At 43.3% G+C, this 19,019-nt stretch overlaps 1 protein-coding gene across 2 annotated transcripts in view; it reads right to left on the bottom strand.

Moving 5' to 3' along the window:
• PARN (poly(A)-specific ribonuclease) overlaps positions 1–19,019 on the bottom strand; it is a 155,747-nt gene that overhangs the window by 63,874 nt on the left and 72,854 nt on the right. The window lies entirely within an intron of this gene.

Here is a 19,019-nt window from a genome sequence, read left to right as displayed (position 1 = left end):
CATATGCTGGGAATGTCCCCATTAAGTTGACCATGTTGCTTCCCCACAGAAAGAATGAACAGTATGCACCAAAGACTTATTGAATCGGGGGTGGAGAGAAGGGGGAAAAAAGGCTTTATTCAAAAAAATGTGATTTACTGCATTATTTAGTAACTTTTTCCTGGGCTAGAAGAGATTATTTTGAAATGTCACAAATGGTAAAGCAATAATGTAACCACCAATTCACTTTCATGGGAACGAATATTTGGGGGATGAAAATTTTAAACCCTTAACCCCACCCATCGCATCAGAACTATCAAATGGATATCGAATTATAAGCTCCAATCATTATTGTTATGATTTAAAATTCACAGATATGAACCTCTAATACTTGGTCAAATATCACCAATATCTAAGAGCATTTTTTAGTTTATAATATTAACTACAACATTTAAGGTAAAATATATTAAAACGAATTACAGAAATTTTTATAACTAGAGCAAACAAAAAAGCCTACGGAAGCTAGTGTTTCAAGCAGAAACCCATTTCACATGAAAAAGTGCCTTTTCTAACCCTTGGGGTGTATACATATTTTTCTATTCTTGAAGGAATAAAGACTCTGGCAGTGAATTTCTTTAGTAAGGAAGAATATGGTTAAGTGTCCTTGTTACTTCTGACCCCTAAGAAATGGGTTTCACTACTCTCCAGAGTGGAGATCGACAACTTTCATGCTAACTTTCCTAAATTTTCTTTCAGTGGAAAGGTCTAAGTCCTCATCCAGAGCCAATAAATGAATAAAAACATCCCAACAAAACAAAGACAAGAAAAACTGGTGGAAACATTTCTATTCAGAAAAGACTCCCAGAACTCCAGCGATTACTAATTTAACCTACCCAGTGTTGCTGCGGGACATCTCAAGCATCTTTGAGGCCTAAGACTCTTCCCCAGAGAAGAGAAGAAACAGCAGAGGGTTGGGAATATGTTCATCAGTGAAGAAAAGAAAAGGTCAGGGCCATTTCCAAACTGTGGGGGTACTAATGGGTTTCACCAAACAAATTTTAACAAAAACTGCAGGAAAACAGAAATTCTCCCAAAACTATAAAATGCCACCAAGCATAACTCTTAATACATATACAATAGCCAATTTAACTAGTTCTGTGTGTTTCTATCATTTTTACAAATTCTAGAAGAAAATGAAGGCTGGGAAAACTATCTACTTAGGGATGATTAAGTTCCTGTGTAGAACCACAAATGATGCAGGGACTTTTAGAAATTCACTTTTTAAAAGCACAAGAACAAAGATTAATCTGTATGATGTGAAGAAGGGGAAAAAAGATGATCAAGGCAAGGAGAAACTGCTTGGTTAAAATGACAAAGAAGGAAACCCAAACCTACGGTTGGACTTAGTTTCTTAATCTATCATTCTGCTTTTCCAAAGACCACAGGAGGTCACTGCATTTTAAGCCTTGGGTCTCCACGGACAACTGCAGAGGGGCAGGGGCGCAGGGCAGCACACCACGCAGTTACCACCCCTCCGCGACACGGTGTTTTGACTTAGCTATGCAGACAATGCTTATCGTCTAGCCGAGCTTGCTCGTCTGTTATGAGAAACCAGGAAGGAGGAAAGACAAGAAAAGAAAAGAAATCTATACATAGAGCAGAAAAGGTAGAAAAGAACTGAACCACAAAAGAAAAAAAAATCTATTCATCAATTTCAAAAGTTCTGAACGCCACCCAATCAGGAGGTTGTGCAATAAAGATAGTTTTTGGGTCACTGCCCATTTCAAATTTCAGATTGTAAATTCTTACTCTTTTTTAAATCTCCAATCTACGTATTTCCTTTATATTGTACAATGGTCTTCCCTTAAATTAAAAAAAAATTAAAAATTCACTGCAGCTCAGATCCTAAAGCACAGAGCCTGCTTATCTCCATGAGTTAACACAGGGTAATAAGTCCAAGGTCCTGTTATCTTTTAAAGGTCAAGGATGAGACCAGACACGGCCTACACCCCTAACACCCTGCTCGGAAATGAATGCTGTTGTTCACAAAGGAGGGGGGAAAGAGAGTCTAGACATATTAACACAAATATATTCCCATTGCTGAGAAAATCCCAAGCCACATCCTATTTGATGGCTCATTAAAAAAACAAAAAATAGAATTTCTTGGGACGCGATCAAGCAGCAGATGAATTACAACATTAGTCAGAGAGGGTGGCTGATAAACACATCACACATAACATGAGCTTGAATCAACACACTGAAATCAAGACAAAAATGAGATCAAAATCTCTCGGCTCTTCTCCACCTCTGAAGTTACTACATTAAACAGATTCAAGTTGAGATCCATGGACCCAAAGGGTTAAATGCATCGAAAAAGTAATTCTGAAAAACCTTCAGGGTCTAAAAATAAGTGATTTTTTTTTTCCTTTTGGAGCACATAAATTTAAAGCCCATTAACTGTGGACAAAACCCAGGAAGACAAATAATTTTGTCTTCGTTTCTGTAGGTAAGAGCTACCATTTAGTTGGGCCAGGCCTGTGTTGAGTGGGCACTAGTCATCACCTCACTCATCCTCACCGACCCTCTAAGGCCAAGGACATAGCAGCTACTGGGAATGGGGCATCCCTGATGTGCTACAGGTGGGTGAGCAAAGTAAGATTTCAGCTTCATTTCACACGGGAGGAAACCCAGGCTCAGAGAGTCTGGATAAGTAATGGGCCGACATCCCACAGCTGGTGAGAGCCAGGCCCCAGAAGTCGCAGGGAGGCCTCTGCCAAACCAGGAAGGCCTGTCCACCCTGCCTTATTGCCTTGGATATTTTTTTTACTCACACATTTCTTTTATATATTTATTTTTTAATATTTTGTTTGCTTATTTTAGAGAAAGAGAGCATGCATAATTGCACAAGGAATAGAGGGCATGGAAGAGCATGGGGAAAGAATCTCCAGCAGACTCTGTGCTGAGCTCAGAGCCCGACGCAGGGCTCAATCTCACGACCCTGAGATCGCAACCTGACCTGAAACCAAGAGTCAGAAGCTCTACTCACTGAGCCACCCAGACACCCCTTTATCCATATGTTTCTATAAAACCTGACTTTTCCAAGTGAGACTAGCAATAAAAGTAGCCATCTAGTACATTTTAAAGGTTTCTTTCTTTTTTTAATCTTACGACTAAAATAAATGCTTCTCTTCCAGGAGCACTTAAAAAATATTTTCCAAACTTCAGCAAATAAAGTATACTATTAAGAACAAGAACATCGCAACACTGTAACCTCGCCAGCACACAATACAAATATGAACCATGTACTGTACATATATTCATTTTATCTGAGGTCTCTCAAAATCCCTATGAGGGAACCATTCGTAGGCCATGAAGAATGGATTCTGTCATTAATCATTATAATTCCATGCTGGATGTCCTATAAAATCCTGTATTCACTATACATCTTGTGATAGATCGTACTGTCTAAATTACAACACAACGTACGTGGCTGTGACTGATATATGCTTGAGGTAGTTCAGGAAGAGCAAAACCTAGAGCTTGGCCCAAAGGCGCTGCTTGGTGTGGCCCTGCCCAGGTGCCCGTTCACCTCTCTCCTACTCCCTCCCAACGCTCCAGCTTCACTGGCCTTCGTCCAATTCCTTGAGCTGAACTTGTCAGCCTTGCTCCCTCTGGCCTTTGAAAGCCTTTGAAAAAGGTGCTCCATCTTTCTAGAACACCCTCATCACAGTCACAGAGCTCAGACTCAACTGTTCCTTCACTTTTTAGCGCAAAATTCTATTTCTCAGAAAAGCCCACAGTGACTGCCCTAGACGAAGCTCTTGTCTCCTGCTCTGCTCTCTCATATAGCACTTTCCACACTTGGACTAATTTAATTTCTCTCTCCCACTAGACCAAAAAAACTCCAAGAGAGTGGGGCAACTGTGGCTCACCACTGTATCCTCAGCACCTAGGTCAGTGCCCAGCATATATGCACTCATTCAGAAAATCTCCACATGCCTAGTGTGTCAGGTGCTGTTCTAGGCTCCAGGGATCTTTCACCGACCTTAGATTCTATTAGGGGAAAGAGACATGGGGGAAGGGGTAAAGACAAAATGAAAAACCAAACAGTTCACAGTGCTTTGGAGAACAATAAGGCAAGGCAGGCAGTAGGGGTGGAGGAGTTACTTTTAAATGGAGTGAGGCAGGGCAAAGCATCATGAAGAATTTTGAGCCATGATTTACAGGAGGTGAGGTGAAAGTGTGCATCACCAAACATCTAGAGAAAAACCCAAGTGGAGGAAGGAGCCAGTGGAAAGGTCTGAAGCAGACGTGTGCCTGGAATAAGGAGACATACAGTGAGCATTCAATAATCGTGTTCTGCATAAATGAAAGGGCACAAAAGAGCTATGTTCAGTTGGGGCGCCTGGATGGCTCAGTCGGTTCAGCGTGTGCCTTAGGCTCAGGTCATGATCTCAGGGTCCTGCGATCGAGCCCTGAGTTGGGCTCCCTGCTCAGCTGGGAAGCCTGCTTCTCCCTCTGCCTGCCGCTCCCCCTCCTTGTGCTCTCTCTCGCTTGCTATCTCTCTCTGTCAAATAAATAAATAATTTTTTTAAAAAGCTACATTAAGTCAAACTGTTAATTATCCCAGCTGCCGAGGTGAAGCAAAGTCTTCATCACAGAACTCTTCTGTTGGTAATATGCCATGTGGTCCACAGAACGAACATTTTTACAGAAGGCCCAAATCAACACTTACCTGCTCTTCACTGTCCCCTCAAACCCACGTCATTGTGTTAGTCAAATTCTAAAACACATACAAGCTCCTGACTCGCACTGTTCAGACATCAGCATTTCATACGGAACTTGAATCCACGTACTTGCAGATGCTTGCTTCCTTTGTGAACCATGTTCGCAGTACGAACAGGAAGTGGCTGTAGCTCACTTCGGGTAGCTGATGCTAAGCTACGCTTCACTGCCGTTAGATCGCTGGCACTGACAACCGAGCTCGAATACGTGTACGACAACATATTTTATTGCCAATTTAACGTTTCTTCAGGGGTTTTAATAGTAAAAAGAAAAAGAAAGTACAGCCAAAATGAGTAACAGAAGAGGATTGTGTTCAAATCCCATGGGAAGTTATTATAAAGAAGCAGCAGAAAAATTATCCCTATAGCCGGTGAAAGCATGCCAGAAAGACAGGCCTGCAAAAGACATGAAAACTGTACCTAATGTTTTGAAAGGAACTGAAAGAGTTTAAGAGCACAATAGAATATATAAGGATGAAAATCACAAGCAGAAAAACTCAGAAAGGAGGTGACAGTACTCAAAAGAACAGAACTCAGGAAAGAATTAGATTTAAAAGAAACGCTTTCATAAATGAAGGCTAAATCAGAATACAAAAATGAGTAAATGCACTACGTCTCAGGAGGAGAGAAGATGAAAAGGAGGAAAAATTTTAAACCAAAAAGAAACGCAGAGATTAAAAATGATATGGAAGAAAAGTGACACAGAAGACAGGTTAAAAAAAAAAAAAAAGAAAAGACCCAAACGGGTTCAAGTTCACACAGACAAAAACAAAAGCAATGGAACAGAACAATGCTCAAAATTATAATTCAAGGGGGGTGCCTGGGTGGCACAGTGGTTAAGCGTCTGCCTTCGGCTCAGGGCGTGATCCCAGCGTTATGGGATCGAGCCCCACATCAGGCTCCTCCGCTATGAGCCCCTGCTTCTTTCTCTCCTACTCCCACTGCTTGTGTTCCCTCTCTCGCTGGCTGTCTCTATCTCTGTCAAATAAATAAATAAAATCTTTAAAAAAAAAAATTATAATTCAAGGGGTGCCTGGGTGGTGCAGCCATTAAGCATCTGCTCAGGTCATGATCCCAGGGTCCTCGGATTGAGCCCCACATCGGGCTCCCTGCTCGGTGGGAAACCTGTTTCTCCCTCTCACACTCCCCTTGCTTGTGTTCCCTCTCTCACTGTCTCTCTCTGTCAAATAAATAAATAAAATCTTTTAAAAAAATTATAATTCAAGACAACTTTGCTGAAGTAACCAAAAAAAAAAGATTCGATATTTACTGCACATTGAAAGAACACACCACACGCCTGGGAACACAGATCTCAAACAACTAGACTGAAAACATTCTAATAAAACTAGTGGACATTAAAGAAAAAAAATCTCTTGGGCACCCAGTCAAAAAGAGTAAGTCATTTAGAAGAGAAAAAAAAAAAAAATCAGGTTGCCCTAACAGTCTGAGAGAAGTACTTCAAGCCAGAAGTAAATGGAATACCTATATATAAAATACTCAAGGAAAGAATATTTGAACCAATGCTCTTTTATATAAAAATACGTATCTAACTAAAGTGGCTTTCAAGTATAAAAGCTATAGACAAAGCAACACGGAAGAATTCGCAAGCATTCTTTCCACGACTTCCTAAAAACCATACTAGAGAACAAACTCCAGACAACCAAACTGAGGCAGCATCGTTCTAAGTACCGAGAGTGGGCACTACATGGATGGCTGCCTGTACAACTAAGCCTGACTGATGGTTATGGTGGACAGAGTACTGTGCATAATGGCTGTTTGCTCTCACAATGCAGATACGACACAGTCACTAAAAAAAGAAAAGGTGAACAAGGGAGGGCATGAGAGCAGAAAAAGAGGGTTGCCTTCCTTACACCTGGCATTGGTGACTAAAAGGGGATTTCTTCAAATCAGATGCAGGGGACAGTGAAGGTAGGAAAAACAAAAGATGAGTAGCTAATTTCAATACTGCTCACAATAGGAAACCAACAGACAATGACTAAAAATGGGCCAGATAAAAACATGACATAGTGCTAGTGTGGCAGATTGTAAAATGGCCAAAAATGCTGTCTTCCTTTTATGCATACCCTTTGCCATGTGGCTTTCCTGCTCTTTCCACCAAGAGTGCATTTACTTCTCCCCTTGAATCCAAAATTGTCATGTGACCTGCTTTGGCTAAAAGTGTATTAACAAGCATAGTGCACACAAAGGGAAATAACAGATGATAAAACAAGGAGGTGACTAAGGAATTACATAGTGGCATAAGAATATGGTAGCCCTTAGAACAAAAACACTAAGTTGCTCTAAACACACACACACACACACACACACACACACAGAAAACAACAAACAAAACCTAAAAACATACTAATTAAAGGAGAGAGAATAAATAAAACAGACCATATAGAGAAAGGCTATCCCTATAAAAGATTTGTGCACATACATGTATAATATAAAATAATGACAGAACTGAGGAGGCTTTAAAAATAGCTATCAGATTGTACATCCTTCAAAGGAGATACTCTAAGCTCAAAAGAAATGCGAAAAAATACTAAACTGTCATACTGTTGCTGACTGCATTGGTTTGGTTATTCGGAGACTGCTGGGTATGTATTATGGGAAAATGCAAATGAATAATTACATGGTATTCTATTTCTACCATTACCAGTATTACTGAGAACCAGGATTCTTGGTATGGGAAAAAGAAGATGTATATGTAAGACAGAAAGAGATTAAATGAAAAACTTGTAGTCCTAATGTTGAATAAGAAATATCAGTTTGAACTCAGGATGTATTTTTTTTTAAGATTTTATTTATTTGTTTGACAGAGAGAGAGAGAGCACAAGCAGGGAGGAGCAGCAGGCAGAGAGGGAGAAAGGAGCAGGCTCCCTGATGAGCAATGAACCCGATGCAAGGCTCGATCCCAGGACCCTAGGATCATGACCTGAGCCAAAGGCAGCCACTTAACCGACTGAGCCACCCTGGCACCCCACTCATGATGTATTTTTATCTGAAAGAGGGAAAGCAACAAAGAAAATATAAATTTTCTTAGCTCTGCCTATTAAAGGCTCAGAAACAATGATCAACCCAGTACTGTGAGCACTCTAGCACCCAGACTGTGGTCTTGAAACAGTATTTTCATGAAAAGTAACCACAGATCCTTGGAGAAGTGTTGGTTCCAGGTCTGGGGCAGAAAATGTCCAAGATGAACCTTGGATCATCTTATCATATCACAGGACAAGTCAAAAGGACTCAGCCAGCCTACAGAGGTTCTCCCATACAAAGCTGGGACCACTGGATCATCAGTAAGGGTCAAAACCGCAACTGGCTGCATCACATTGAAGATATTTACATGCTATACATCCATGAGTTCATAATGATACTAAAACAAAATGACTAACTTACTGGTCACCATTGAGAATGCTAGTAAATCGACTCACTTTTTCAACAAGCAATAAAGGAAAGGAAAGAATCAAATATCTATTCTGCTTTTCCTACGCTAATTGCAAGTCGCAGAGTTTCTCTTTATAGATGCATTACAACAAATACAGGAAAAGGAATGCTAGAATTACAATAGTGCCATATAGCAACCACTAATGAAATACTGGATCTAGGTTAAGGAAGAGGACAGGAGAATACATACAACAACACAAGGGGATACCATCAGTGAAATCAGGACTGCAGGAACCTGCAGACAAATGACCCTGTTTTTTCAACAAATGAGAGGAAGAGTCTGTGAGAGAGACCTATAGATTAAGAGACATGACAGATATTTCAACAATCACCATGTGTGGCCCTTATGTGGATCTTGACTCAAACAGAAAAAGCAAAAGTCATGATATTTGTAAGATAATTGGAAATTTTAACAGTAACTGAATATTCAATGATATTAAGATATTAAGAACTTCATTTTTAAGAGCAATAATAATATCGTGGCTATGTTTAAAAGAAGAGTCTGTCTTGGAGAAATACACAATGGAATATTTTTTTTACCAGTGAGTATGATATGGTATCTAGAACATGCTTCAAAGTAAGACAAAAACAGAGAGAGTGGGTGTTGGTAGAAATGAAACAGGATTGGCCATGGTAGTTGTTGAAGAGGGAGGGGGTGAGTATTCATTATGATATTGTTCTGTATTTTTTTTTTTTTTGGTTTTATTTATTTGACAGAGACAGGGAGACAGAGAGAGAGAGCAGCAGGAGAGGGAGGAGCAGCTCCCTGTTGAGCAGAGAGCTTGTTGAGGGACTCCATCCCAAGACCCTGGGATCATGACCTGAGCCGAAGGCAGACGCTTAACCAACTGAGCCACCCGGGTGTGCCATATTGTTCTGGGTAATCTTCAAAAGTTTTCTGCAATAAAAAATTCACCCAAACAGACAACCAGACCACAGGAGCCTCTGCCCTCCCCTCTGCAGGCCCCTCAGACAGTCTGTAAGAATTTTCTACGCCCCAAGACTCACCATCGTACTGGCCTCTCCAGTAACTATGCTGCAATGCATAACCTGTTTTCCAGTCTAGTTCCCCAAAGAGCTTAATTAACTAAGGTAAAAGATTTGTCAGAATGTCATTTTCACTTTTTAGCTCTCCCAAGAGCTGTTAGAACAACATACTTTGGCAAACCAAAGCATTCCCTTTTCTTTTTCATATGAAAAAGGAAAATAGAACACTTGACGTGCATTAGACTAAGTTCCTCTGTTTTGTTTTTTCTAGAATAATCCAGGCGAGGCCTAAGCATCAGCTACACCCCGACCAGAATTTGGCTCCCCTGGAACATTAGCACTTGCGGGCATTAGGAGTTCAAGTAATAAATGGAGTCAACACATGACCCAAATCAAGCTTTTGCAGCTGTTTTTGGAGAGCAAACGAGGGTCGCCAACAAATTCAGTGGTCTGCAGGTCCCATCCCCCGTCGATCCTCCAGCATGGCAAACATCCGACATGTGGTAAAATCTGGACAGAGTCACACATCAGTAAATGAGCACATGGAACCACTGAACGTCCGAGCACACCAACAGAGAAATACTGCTGTTTTCCATTTGGAACTCCTGTTAAATATTACACAGGGGTGAAGGCAAAGGTAAAAGTCGTTCAGCAGGTGAGAGCGAGAAAAGCCCAACACCAACATTATAAGAAGATCTGAAGTCCCAGACATCGCTTACACTCCAGGAAGAAACAAAGAGAACTCGGGTGCCGTCAAGGCAGATGGAGCTAACGCACGACGCAGAGTCCCCTCCCGCCTGAAATATACAGGAGTGTCAGAGAAAGGAAACTAGCACACCCCCCCCCCCAAATGTATAGCTGAGCTCAAAAGAAAGAAAAGGAAATCCTTAGGTGTCAGAAATCAGAGAACTTAAAGCCAGGGGTGAAGAAGAGAAGCAGCAGAGGTGGTGTTGGGGGGATGAGACCTGGGGAGTGGCCCCAACACCCAGAAGCCACACCCAGATCCAGATGTGGGTTCGTGGGTTCGGGCGTGTGCAGGGCAGGAAGCTACACCGAGGGGTCTGCATCGGGCTGGGCACACAGAAGAGCTGCCTTCTCACAGAGAAGTGTGACGTGGGAGAGTGAGGTTCTTGTCTCACGAAGTCAAAGAACAATCTCGGGGACAAAGGAGAGTGAGTAAAGCTGTAGAGATTTATTAAGCGAGGATCCACAAAAGAAAAGCTCTCAGGAGTGAGAAGGGTCTCGACAGGGTTGCCAACGTGGGCCTCCACTGACAGTCTTTTATTTAGAACTGACCAGGGAGCTTGTGGCCTTATCACTCTTGTAATGTCTTGGTTTGAGTAAGGACTAGTGATAACATCTTTAATGGCTCACTTCTTTAGGGTCTGGTTATTCTTCGTTGGTCACAGGTAACTGTCATTAAAAAGACACTCCCCCACCCACCCCACACCCACCCCCTTCCCACACCTAGGGCAGGGTGGTCTGGTGTGTTCCCTTATCTCTGGTTTCCTTACATCTCCACATTTTTGGGATTTCTGTGAGCCTGATCCCGTAGTCCCCTACCTATCTCTCCCTACCTGGCCCTGCCTGTTCCTTACTCAAGAGGACAAAGGAACTCACCAAAGGGCCCAGAGAAAGTGGCAACCGAGTCTGTCCCTGCCGAAGACCACGGCTGGGGAGACAGGAGTCCATAAGAGAAACTGTACCAAGCCTGCTCCACAAGCGGGTGTTAAGAAAAAGAAACAAGCATGGTAAATAGTAAAGATAAATTGACCAAATTCACCATTTAAAAGACAAACATTCTCAGACTGAAGAGATGCAAATTTCATCTGTCATTCACAAAAGACACATCTAGAGCAACTCAGAAAGGTTGAAAGTATAAGAGGATGGACAAAGATACTTGTCCATTTGGCAAATACCAGCTAAAAAAGCAAAAACTTGGTAGAAACAAGTTATTTCAGACAAAACTGAGTTCTGGGCAAAAACCAAAACAACAAATCACTAATTAGAACAACAGCATTCAACTACCCAAAGCAAAAACTGACAGAATTACAAGGAAAAAAACCAACAATGTCGAAACCACCGTAGGAGTTAAAAAAAAAAAAAATTCCAACTATACATTTATAGTCAAGCAAACAAAAAGAATTAGTAAATAAAGATTAGAACTATGTATTTAACAAGCTGGATCTCCTGGACATATGGAACCCTATACTTCCCAATCAGAAAATTACACTTTTCTTTCCAAACACACTTGGAATTTTTATAAAAATGAATCAGGTCATAAAGCAAGACTCAGCTAAATACCACAGACTATCTTAACCCCCTTCTCTGACATGATGTGAACAGAGTCAGCAACTCCGTGGTGAGGACTGGGGTACAAATTAGAATAATCTTCACTTTCTGCCCCGTTTCTCTGAGTACAGAGAAGCCTATCTTCCAGCTAAATTGTATACATATATGAGGTAACCGCTACAGGGAAGGCTATACACTCACACCGAACAGGGGAGAATCATTATGACACAGTATCCAAGACAGAGCAGCTAACCACAGGAGGGAAACAAACTCTGCCCCGCCCCAGGGTCTCCTGGGAGTGATGTGGGATTAAGGACACAAAGGACTAAATCATGCAGGGGAGCCCAGAAACAACTTAAGTAGCTGGTTCTAACCTGTGAGTTTTATTTAAATTCTCTTTTTTTCTCAGCCTAAGACACAGAAAACATTTCAGGAGGTATTGTTTCCCCAAGGCCATTACCTAGTTAAGAATTCTTTGTTTTGTTTTGTTTTTCCTTATCAGTAAGTGCTCAAAGAAGAGCTGAGGCCTGAAGGCAAACCGGTATATTATCATAGCTGAGGTCCATCGCTGGCAGTTTAGATAATCAAGATTCATTACCAGGTACACCTTCCTGTCCAAACATGAATTATGAAAAAAGATCTTTACTCCTAGGGGCAGCTGTTCACTGCCGCTGTTAAATTGCAGCATTAAGAGGATTCGATTTATCAAGATAAGAAGCCAAAGATCAAGCTCTAACATAATCACTTCTCAAAACGCTAGCAAGCAAGGCAGGGGAAAAGTTCCCTTTATTCAAATTAGAAATCCAATGAAAATTTAGAGGAAAGTCTTTAAATTCACTTAAAATACTTTACTGAAAACATTTTATCTCCACTTATATGTAATTTCCCAAACATTATTCCCTTAAAATGTCTCTGAAGCAATATTAAAACTGATTATCAACTGGTTGTAAAAATTTCTCCAAGCAATGAACATCAACAAAATATAGCCATCGGTGACATTCAGATCCTGGCCTGTGGTTCTGATGTGTATCTTTCCTCGTTCGGATCCATTAAATCTTTCTATTACGAGATACCGTGGTTGTATTTTATATACGTATATATGAATCCCCCCATTAAATACAGCCCAACGCGGTGTATGTAATGGCAAGGAAGAAAGATCTAATTTCATGAGAAAGGACAAAAAGGATTTAAACAATGATAGATTTTAAGACAGTCTATGATAGATATTTTCCAGAACAAATACTAATAATTTTTTTTCAAAACCAACACATGGGGGTCTTGAAGTATTTCCTTCTTTGTACTTGTCTGAAGTTATCCAGAAGATTTACAGATTATCTCCTCACGGAATTCCAGTTTGAAGACCTCTGAAGAAAGCATCCAGATTAAGTTCCTATGCCACTCTTACTACAGATGAGGAAGGAAATGCACCAATGGATAAAGGCTGCTCTCTGCCAAGAAATGAAACAGATGACGCCCTCCCCTCTGGAAGATAAGGATGTGTCTGGAAAACGCAGGAAGACTAGCTTGAAGTTGGCCAAGTCCTGTCAGTGTTAGTACTTAATACTGATAACGGTCCCATCAACGCTGCGGTCACAAAAGGGGCATCCCCACCCACCCACCCAAGACAGCAAGACAGGGCACCCAGTCATTCTAGATGGAGGTAGGGTGCTCATAACACCCCATTCAAATGAAAGTCGCTGCAGCCATGTCTGTGGAACAGACTTCCACGTGCATGAGTGAGGGAGGTGGCGAGCCTGCTGTGTGATCAGCAGGGTAGGGGACGGTCCAGATCAGCGTGTCCAGCACACCCGAAGCTGCCCCTCCTCCTTATCACCCACCTGTTAAGGGGTCCTGCAGGCCAAAGGACAGGTCAGAGCTGCACAGAGAATCCAAGGATGTGATTAGCTCAACAGGCTTAAAAACAACACTTTTCTTAAATGTAAGCTCCACTAGGGAAAGACTTCCATGCGTTCCATGTACACGGGTAAGAAGAAAACTGCAAAATGGGACACTCCGTGTTCTCACTTTGATTTCAACCAGATTTGCTGTATGTCCCTTTCCCAACTGCCGGCCAAAAGAACGAAAAGAATCTTTCACTACTTTTTATTCTTCTCCCATCTCAGCCCTTTCCTTTCTCAAGGGCCAACACGCCAGTTAAAATGAGGCTGAAATGAAGAGGCTAGCCAGGTAAACCACACATCCCTGGTTTTCCCAAGCCCACCACGCAATGGAAAAAGTTAAGGTAGAAGTTGATGACCAGAAGGCTGATATCAAGAAAAAGAAATAGGGGCATCTGGGTGGCTCAGTCGGTTAAGCGTCTGCCTTCAGCTCAGGTCATGATCCCAGGGTCCTGGGATCGAGCCCCATATCGGGCTCTCTGCTCAGTAGGGAGCCTGCTTCTCCCTCTCCCTCTGCCTGCTGCTCCCCCTACTTGCTCTCTCTCGCTGTCAAATAAATAAATAAAATCTTAAAAAAAAAAAAAAAGAAAGAAAGACAACACCATCGATTAAAGTCAAATTCAAGGCACAGAATTAAAAGCACAAATGTTTAATATACAACCGAATGTACCTAATCTTGATCCTTTGGCTAGACAACTATAATTTTTTAAAAATGATCGAAGTCATAATAAATTGAGGATACAGCTCCATGTTCTCATCTCATCAAAGAAAGACCCTATGTCTCCATTCACCTACCTGTCTATGAACACTGCCAGCTAGTGTGCGAGCCACCTGCTAGGCTGCGTCTCTACGACAGCCCAGTGTTCCCGTCAGGCAAGAGCCAGACCGTTCTCTAGAAGCTCTGCAACAGGTACCTGTCCTTGAAAAACAAATAAAAAGTAGGCAGCCCAGAAATCCTTCTCCCTAAGGGCTCTGGGCCGAAGCCCCTGAAGGCAGAAAGGAACAGACAGTACAGTCTCTGAACCCCGGCCCCTGCGGAAAACCAGGGTTAGAGACGTGAGCCCCATTTTCGTAAACCATTCAACACGTGCTCTGGCTTTATGTGTGCTTCTGTTTCAAGATACCTTATTTAATAAACGTTGTTGATTCATTACTATTGAACTTGCCAACAACAGCACTATAACTCGTGCCTGGACGAAGCGCATCTGACACCCATGTGTTCTCCAGAAGGCACAGCAGTCTTCTCGTGCTCAGGAACACTAGGCAGCATTTGGGCACTGTGCCGGGGGGGCTGTTGCAAAAAGCACAGAACTACGGAAAACGTGGCACCACACGGGCTGTGAAAGGGCACTTGTTTACAGCCTGAGAGCTGCAACGTGACGGCAGAGCGTCGCCTTCTTCCACTTCAACTGGGGAACGTGTGCGTTGGGCGACTCGGATTTTTCAGCCTTCTGCGCATGTCCGTGAATGACCACAGAAGCTCCGTGAGTGCTGATTTTGAGGTTACAAAAAAATTTTAACGAGTAGGTAAATGCACAAACACAGAATCTGTGCAGAATGAGGACTGACTGTACTTTTAAGACCATTCCCAAACCAGCTTCCCAAACCAAGTCTGAGAATAGATTCATAGACCTACCTTAGAGCAATCTTACAGACTTCTCTGTGTCTGCAGAACCCAGAATCCTCCCATTACTGATGACCCTTCTCAAGAGCTAAGCCCCCTAACAGAAAGTTGCCCCCATAGGTGATGAAGTGGACCCACCGAGAAGACTCCGAGGGGGACCCCTAACTGCAAGGATAAGAGGTGCATTAGAGGGGCGCCTGGGTGGCGCAGTTGTTAAGCATCTGCCTTTGGCTCAGGGCGTGATCCCAGCGTACTGGGATCGAGCCCCACATCAGGCTCCTCCGCTGGGAGCCTGCTTCTTCCTCTCCCACTCCCCCTGCTTGTGTTCCCTCTCTCGCTGGCTGTCTATGTCAAAAAAAAAAAAAAAAGGTGCATCAGAACGGCAACCCAGCTGTCGGGAGCCATGGGAAAGAAAAGGGCAGACAACTGAAAACCACTGCGGCAACAGTTTCGGTCTTTTGTTCAAGAGGTATGGGCAGGAGATTTCAACTGAAAGTCACTTACAGCAACAAGGATGGCCTCACCTGACGGCCGTGTCATTCCATCGGCTGAGCAAACAAATACCAAGAGCTTTTGCACGCAGTCTCCATAATGCTGCAATGCATACTTTTAGTAAAATCAACCATGCGATATCATTTAAATGTCTGAACTGCAGAAAGGGGGGACACAGGGGAAGAAGTGAACACCGACCTAGCAGCTAGTGCCAGGCACTGTGCTGAGAACATTACCTTTCTACCTCCATCAGTTTTTCCCAGTTCTAAGCAGCAGCTTTTCCCATCGGCATCTTACAGCTGAAGGCTCAGAGAGGTTAAGTCAGGCACCCAAGATCACACAGCTTTACTCCAAGCCCGTCATACCATCTGGGTTTCTTTCAAGTGGTTAAAATAAATTGAGAGATGGCTCAGGTCTTTCAACTTGGTTGAGTTGTCAATTAAGCACCGAACTGTGCACAATATTTCTTATAAACTTAATTCATGAGTTTTCCTCTAGGTACTCAGATCTTTTCCAAAAAGAGAACAGGAAGAAATGTTTTCTGTCTATGGAAATGTCTCTCATCTCTATTCATAAGTCTTCAAACCAAATCATGGAAGACTGCACACAGATCAAACACACATTGGAGGAGATAATGGTGAGGACGTGACCTCCAGCTGACCCATGAGCTGGCTCTGGGCAATCAGAAGATTCTCACCCCCTTCCTGTCCTTCCCTGCCTACCGTTCCCGTGGTGGGAGCTGTTCCAAGGACACAACCTTGAGACAGTGAGGTGGTGTGGAGACCATCTGGACAGTACATGTGACTGAATCCCGTCAAGGCCTCTATATAAACTGAATATTCTGGCCAGCAGCTGCAGAGGTCTACCAAGCTTGCGGTGCCTGAGACAAGCCTGGCTGGTAAGCAAGCTCCCTTGCTTTATTAAACCTGCTGCCTACCCGTCTGGAGTGGTCGGCCTCGTTCTTCAGTCTTTCCTTGTCCTCTGTGAGTATGGGGGCCAGTGCAGGAACCAACACAGCACCAAAAAGATGTTTTCGTCCTGACTCCAGCACTGTCACTTTACCCCAAGTGCAAAGGTGGCCCTGAGCAAGCACCTTAACCAAGGCCCCAGTGTCGGGTTTCCCCAGCCCCAGATTCTGAAGCTTTGATCCCACGAATGTTCCATGTTGCCTATCTGGTGACACGTGGCATGAGGGGTACACTGTGAACACCGCAGGCTAAATCTGCCCACATTACTTAGCATGAATAAGCATTTAGATGGCAAGTCTGACTTGATGAGGGAACGGTAGCTCGGCTGCCAGCACGACAGCACCATCTTCTGGTTGGTGAGACGTTGATCAAGACACAGAAAGTCGCGTCCGGAGTTAAAAGGCACTTGACCTGTCTGGTAACTAACCCAGAAGGGTGGCAAACGAGAAAATTTAGTTTTCACAAAATCTGAACAATGTCAGTGGTAAGTAAACACCCTCAGAGACCAATCCCAGAACATAAAAAATGTTAACCAGAGGTCACTCCGCTTTTGGACACAATACAGCCACAGCCGGCCTCTCCGCTCTCCCATCCTGCAGAACCTGTCATACCCTGTCAGAGAAATTCCTTATCACAGCACCAAAGTCACACCCATACCCCACAGAGTGTGCAAAAGAGGCCTCACATGGCTCACACACCACCGACAGGGCCAGCAATCGCAACCAACGCCCTCTGAATCTGACCCTTTCCAACCACAACTCCCACAGGTAGGGGATGGCAGGTGGGAAGCAGCAACCTCTTACAGGTCCTAACAAGCTGAGGGAAAGATGGGAGAGCTAATGATAACTCAGCATCACCTGTATGTTCCCCCAAAGTATAGGAGTCCTTAGCAGATGCTACTGGAGATGGGGCTTGGGCCTGAGGTAAACGGGGCTTCCTACTATGGCTGCTGCCTGCGCGTAAGGAACCCAGAGCAGGAGACCCCATCAGTGAAGAGACGGATGGCTGCAAGGAGCCTCTACGCTCTCAACTATTTCCTAGTCTCTGCTGCCAGAAGGGACCCCAAAAGCTGGTTTCCAGACCTGCCTTCTTCACCGCAGTGGCCTTACCCCCTGGTCAAAAAGGCCCTTGGGGTGTCAGTTTCTTCCTGACTTTATTCATGACATCTGTCTTCCTTCCACAAGGAGGCCTAAGCAAAGGGGAAGGAGAGCAGGGTGACATGTCCAACCATAATACCCCTTCTTGGTGAAGAGCACGAAGTCTCCTCCTGGCCAGTGGAGATGGAAAGGAATGAGCACTGCTCCCAGGTGCCGCCCACATGAATCCCTGGCCCCAAACTGCTCTAGAGACAGGAAGCACCCAGGGATCAAGATCTTTGTCAGAGCTGCCCTCACTTCCTCTCCTAGCACCTGCCCCAGTGTTCAGCATACAGGGAAGTCGCCTAAATCATGTGAGTTCAAACCTTTGTGACCACAGCCTGCCATAGTATGTTTTTATCACAACCTGGGGCACATCATACATTTGCATGTACAGATTTATACTGAGAAAGGTTACATCAAAAAAAGCAAGCTTACCTTTAGTGCATGGGACTCAACTCGCAAAGTTTCTAATTCCTTCCTTTTATAAAAATGCTGGTCACACTCACTAAAATGATTTCACAACCCACCGAGAGAGAGTGAACTACCCTCTGACAAACACTGTCACCAACATCCACTTTGATTCCTACCTCTGGTGCTTGCACACCCCTCCCTCTTCTTGGCCCTCTCTCAAGGACCTACCCAGGCCTCTCCTCCAAGCCTCCCCAGCTCTCGCCCAGCACCTTCCCAGATATCAAGATGTAAAATTATGACCACAGCTATTCCCCACCAGCCTAGTCTACTGAGTGACACAAAGCAAGTGGGACAAGATTTGGCTCAGTCACCTCCCCTTCCCCTGAACGCAAAAACACCTGCCATCTGCATTCCTTCCAATCCCATCATTTACCCCCTACCTTGACTCGCTCCAGCACTGTCTGTGTAAACAACATTTAACTGTTTATCAAAAGATGGATCCGTCAAGCAGAATTTCTTTTTTTATAATCTTGTTTGTCAAGGGATAATTTTCATGAACTCTAAATTAGGAACTGAAGTGCACTGTCACCGATTCTTGGAAGCCAACGGCCCATTTATTACTCTGTGTAGCATTTATAGATGTGGCAGGTTCCCAGATAAATTCAATTTGGCCTCAGTCTCTTAGAGAAGGCTATGAACTAGAGTAAATGCAAAACCAACCTTCTAGACTTTTAAAAATAAATAGAACTTGCTCGAATGTGTCCATCTATTTTTGACTCAGTGGTATAACGCCACCATACGCCTATGGAAGAGTGCCACGGGGCTGGGGGGAGCAAACTGAGACAACAATCCGGCTTTCCAAAGGCAGCTCCTTGTTTGGTCAACAATCTTGGCACTCAACACCTGGAAATTCTTTCAGAAGCCCCAGACTTCTAAAAGAAAATCAGTTAAATGTAATATTTTATTTTTATTTATTTTTTTATTTTATTTTATTT

This window comes from Ursus americanus, chromosome 2, assembly GCF_024610735.1.
Source record: "Ursus americanus isolate L20-20 chromosome 2, mUrsAme1.1.p, whole genome shotgun sequence".
Lineage (NCBI taxonomy): Eukaryota > Metazoa > Chordata > Mammalia > Carnivora > Ursidae > Ursus > Ursus americanus.
This window is presented reverse-complemented; position numbering and strand designations above follow the sequence as displayed.